The sequence below is a fragment of the Pongo abelii genome, chromosome 1, assembly GCF_028885655.2.
Source record: "Pongo abelii isolate AG06213 chromosome 1, NHGRI_mPonAbe1-v2.0_pri, whole genome shotgun sequence".
NCBI classification, from domain to species: domain Eukaryota; kingdom Metazoa; phylum Chordata; class Mammalia; order Primates; family Hominidae; genus Pongo; species Pongo abelii.
Window position 1 is genome coordinate 221,285,841 of NC_071985.2, and position 5,128 is coordinate 221,290,968.

Here is a 5,128-nt window from a genome sequence, read left to right on the forward strand (position 1 = left end):
CTTTGTTTTACGTCATTTCAAAATTCTTAACCAAAGAATTAAAAAAGAATCCAATTGCGCCAGGGACAGTGGCTCATGCCTGTAATCCCAGCACCTTGGGAGACCAAGGTGGGTGCATCACCTGAGGTCAAGAATTTGAGACCAGCCTGACCAACACAGTGAAATGCCTTCTCTACTAAAAATACAAAAATTATCTGGGCATGGTGGCACATGCCTGTAATCCAAGCTACTCAGGAGGCTGAGGCAGGTGAATTGCTTCAGCCCGGGAGGTGGAGGTTGCAGTGAGCCGAGATCACGCCATTGCACTCCAGCCTGGGCAATAGACTCCGTCTCAATTTAAAAAAAAAAAAAAGAATCCAATTAATTAATGTCTCATTCCTTGACATTTAAAGTTTGTAGATTGTGTGCCCTTAATTTACAGTTTATTTTAATTTCTTGAGACACAGTCTCACTCTGTCACCCAGCTGTACTGCAGTGGAGTGATCATTGCCTCAGTGCAACCTCTGTCTCCTGTATTCAAGGGATCATCTCACCTCAGCCTTCCCAGTAGCTGGGACTACAGACCCACACCATGAGGACTGGCTAATTGTATTTTTAGTAGAGATGGGGTTGTACCATATTGTCCAGGCTGGTCTGGAACCCCTGGACTCCATGTGATCTGCCAGCCCTTAGCCTCCCAAAGTGCTGGGATTCCAGGCAAGAGTCACCCCACCCAGGAATGCTATTGTGATTTTGAAACATAGGCTTTGTTTTTTACTAAAATTATCAAGATATTCCTTCCACCATGCTCTATTAGATTTTTTTATAATGATTGGGTCTCACTTTGTTAGCCAGGCTGGTCTGGAACACCTGGACTCAAGAAAATCCCCGGACTCAAGCAAACTCCCAACCTTGTCTCCTAAAATCTTGGGATTATAGGCATGAGCCACCATGTCTGGCCCCATACACTATTTTCAAGAGTAGAGTCTTTGTTTTGAATGTAGGATCCATTTCTTCCCCTAGACACAATCCCAAACTGTGTTGTTGTTATTATTATTATTATTATTATTATTATTATTATTATTATTATTATTTGAGATAGGGTCTTTCTCTGTTGCCCAGGCTGGAGTGTGGTGGCAAAATATCAGATAACTGAAACCACTGCTTCCCAGGCTCAAGCCATCCTCCCACCTCCATCTGCAGAGTAGCTGAGACTATAGGCATGTGCCACAATGCTCAGATAATTATTTAATATTCTAGTAGAGTCTAGTAGACATGGGATATCACTATGTTGCCCTGGCTGGTCTAGAACTCCTGGGCTCAAGTGATTGTTCTGCCTTGGCTTCCCAAAGTGTTGGGATTACAGCTGTAAGCCGCCATGCTTGGCTTCTCTTCACTTTTTTTTTTTTTTTTTTTGAGACAGAGTCTCACTCTGCCACCCAGGCTGAAGTGCAATGGCTAGATTTTGGCTCACTGCAAACTCTGTCCCTCGGGTTAAGAGACTCTCCTGCCTCAGCTTCCCAAGTAGCTGGAATTACAGGCATGGACCACCACACCTGGCTAATATTTTGTATTAGTAGAGATGGTATTTCGCCATGTTGTCTGGGCTGGTCTCGAACACCCGACCTCATGATCCGCCCACCTCGGGCTCCCAAAGTGCTGGGATTACAGACATGAGCCACCGCGCCCAGCCAAGAAGACATTTTTGTTTTCTCAAAAAAGTGCAGATCTGAGCTTCAAAGATCCTTGGTAACACTTCCCAGTGTTATCAGTTTAGTGGAGCAGTGGCTAATAATTCATGGACCCTATAGGAGCAATCTTGCATGCTCTTCAGAGGTTGGGACACACTCTTCTTGGTAGCAGAAGGGCAGAACTATGCCTCTGCAGCCACTTATTGCAGGATGGAATTGGAGTAAACTGAGGGCTCTTTCACACATGCTAGAGAAATGACTTTGGCCCTAGGAGAAGAGGGGGTTGCAGGGGATGGGCCTGAGAAACTTGCCTTTTCACTGGATTGTCCTCTAGAGTTTTTCCTTGCAGGTTTGTCAGAATGAGCCTCCAGTCCCCATCCAGGCTCCTGGAGCTGGCAGGACAGAGCCTGCTGAGGAAGCAGTTCTTGACCATCTTCACCTTGCATGACCTGCCCAGGGAGGTCTTCCCTCTGATGTTCATGGAGGCCTTCAGCATGAGACACTGTGAGGCCCTAAAGCTGATGGTGCAGGCCTGGCCCTTCATCCACCTCCCTCTGGGATCCCTGATGAAGACACCTCATCTGGAGACCTTGCAAGCTGTGCTGAAGGGACTTGATACACTGCTGGCCCAGAAGGTTTGCCCCGGGTGAGGTGACTCAGGTGGCCTGGTGGGAAGGGTCCAGGCATCCAGGGAAGGGACAGCGGGCTCAGGAGGAGTGGTGGGGTTGGGGAGCTAGCGTGGCTCAGAGGCTTCTGCTGGTGCCCATGAGAGGCCTTGACCATTGCCCAGATCCTCTGGGAAAGGACTGCTCACCATACACGGTCCACTGAGGAAACAAGAACCTGCTTTCTCCCAGTGGATGGTAAAGGTTCTCGAAGTGAGAACCAGGCAGAACCCAAGGGGGAGCAGGATGGAGAAGAGACAGAAGGAGGAGCACTGAGGACAGGAGCAGCTGATTCATGTCCTGGATGTGGAGTGAAAGCTCAGGTCAGGGGTGGGTCCTTGCCTACATTCTGAGCTTTTCCCCTATGTTACTCACAGGAGGTGGAAACTTCAAGTGCTGGATTTGCGGGATGTTGATGAGAATTTCTGGACCATATGGTCTGGAGCCAGGGCCCTCTCCTTCTCCCCAGAGGACATGAGTAAAAGGTAGACAGTGGAGGACTGTCCAAGGATGGGAGAGCACCAGTCCTTGAAGGTGTTCATAAACCTCTGTCTAAAGAAAAGTATGCTGGATTAATGCCTGAGCTACCTCTGTGGGTGGATCCACTACAGAAGAGGTCTAGTGCACCTGTGTTGTAAAAAGGTGCAGAATTACTCAATGCCAACTTCAACTTTCAGAAATTTATTGAAAAGGGTATACCCAGACAGTATCCAGGAGTTGGAAGTTAAGAGAAAGTGCTCTATGAATAAAACAGGAAAGTTTGCCCCTTACTTGAGCCAGATGAGCAATCTTCGCAAACTCTTTTTGGCCTTCAGTTATGACGATGAGTTATATGTAAGCGGCCAACAGCAGTTCATTCCTGACTTGGACTGTCCATTCCTCTGCCTGTACTACCCTCAGATGCTTTATATAAGAAAGGTCAATAATATCAATGAGCACCTGGAGCACCTGCTCAGGTAAGAAAAGATGGTGAGCTTTCTCTGCAGACCATACCATAGACTTTTGTTCTTTTTCACAGTAAACGCTAGTGGGCATCTACTGTGTGCCAGCCACTGGTGATGTCACAGGGAATGGGATGCTAGAATGTCAATGCCTTATGCTGTTCAGTGCTCTATATCCTGAAGTGGGTATCACAAGACCGCTCAAATAAGGGCAGAGGGATGGCCTGGGGAAGATGCTACACAGAGAGACAAGTAGAGAGCTAGTTAGTCAGGGGTTCAGATCTAGGGAGGGTGCATTTGTGAATTCCTTTTTAGGAAGTGTGTTTGAAGTTAATATGATGAAACTTCCTCTTCATATAGAGGAGAATATGAAAGAAGGGAAAGTGCATCAAACCTGTGCGTTTCACAGTAGAAGCTCCATCCTCACAGCTTAGTAAACACCAATGATCCTGTCTCTAATTCCCTGTCTGTAAAAGGTTTTTTTGAACCCCAGGAAAAGTAGTTGACATGGGAAAAGCGTGCTTCTTGGACAGAGGTGAGGGAGTAGGCATGATAGTGGTTTGAAGTGATAGGTGGTTTGCAGACGCGGGCATGTCAGGAAACCTTTGTAGGCAGGTGACCCTAGCAGATGTCCCTAGACCTTGCTCAGTTGAGTTCTTTGTGCACATCTCCCAGTGGGCTTCTCTGGCCCAGAGCTGAGGTTGTCTGCTGAAAGATGAAGTAAAGCGGCTTTAAAGATTTTGTGGCCTTGAACCAATCACACAAGCAAGGGTGGAAGGACTGAGCCTAAAATGGAGCTGCCCCTGAATGATCTGAATCTTCATCAGGCAGCACCTTGCATGAGGGCCATCATCCGATGATGGGAACAAATTTGTGTTTGGGTGAAACAGGTTTCCCCATTGCAGGTTACTATAACACCTGTGTTGTAGTAAGGTGCAGAATTACTCAATGCCCACTTCAAGTTTACCATTGAGATTATTTCCCACCCCCCTCCTCTAACTGGCACCATTGACCATAACTAATTTCTTGCTCTCCCCAGGTGCCTCAAGAACCCCTTGGGGACCTTTATATTCTGTCATGCTTACCTAGCTGATCGGGACACGGAGTGTCTGTCTCAGTACCCAAGCCTCAGTCAGCTAAAGGAGCTGCATCTGATTCATATCCTAATGTGGACCACCAACCTTGAGCTCCTTGGAGCTCTGCTACAGAAAGTTGCTGCTACTCTCAAGATCCTCACGTTAAAGGACTGTCAGATCCAGGACTCCCAACTCAGGGTCCTCCTGCCTGCCCTGAGCCACTGCTCCCAGCTCACCACCTTCTAGTTTCATGGAAATGAGACCTCCAGGAATGCTCTGAAAGACCTGCTGTGTCACACAGTTGGGCTGAGCAAGTTAGGCCTGGAGTTGTATCCTGCCCCTCTGGAGAGTCTTGACAACATGGGTCATGCCAATTGGGAGATCCTCGCCCCAATTCAGACTGAGCTGATGCGTACACTCAGGGAAGTCAGGCAGCCCAAGAGGATCTTTTCTGGTCCCGTCCCCTGCCCTTCCTGTGGCTCATGGCTATCTGAGAAAGTGGACTTCCATCTTTGCTCTTAGGGAAGGCCTGGTTAGTGAGTTGGATATGCTTTCTTCTGGACCCTTGGGCACTAAAATCTAGGACACAGGTGCTTTTTTTTGTTTTTTTGATGGAGTCTCACTCTGTCCCTCAGGCTGAAGTGCAGTGCACAATCTCAGTGCACTGCAACCTCCACATCCCAGGTTCAAGTGATTCTCCTGCTTCAGCCTCACTAGTAGCTGGTGTTACTGGCGTGTGCCACCACACCCAGCTAATTTTTGTATTTTTTTCTTTT

General features: G+C 47.7%; 1 pseudogene; it reads left to right on the plus strand.

Annotated features, from left to right (window-relative positions):
- Positions 1-2,029: 2,029 nt before the first annotated feature.
- On the plus strand, positions 2,030-4,874 carry LOC100441980 (PRAME family member 17-like; annotated as a pseudogene).
- Positions 4,875-5,128: the final 254 nt, after the last annotated feature.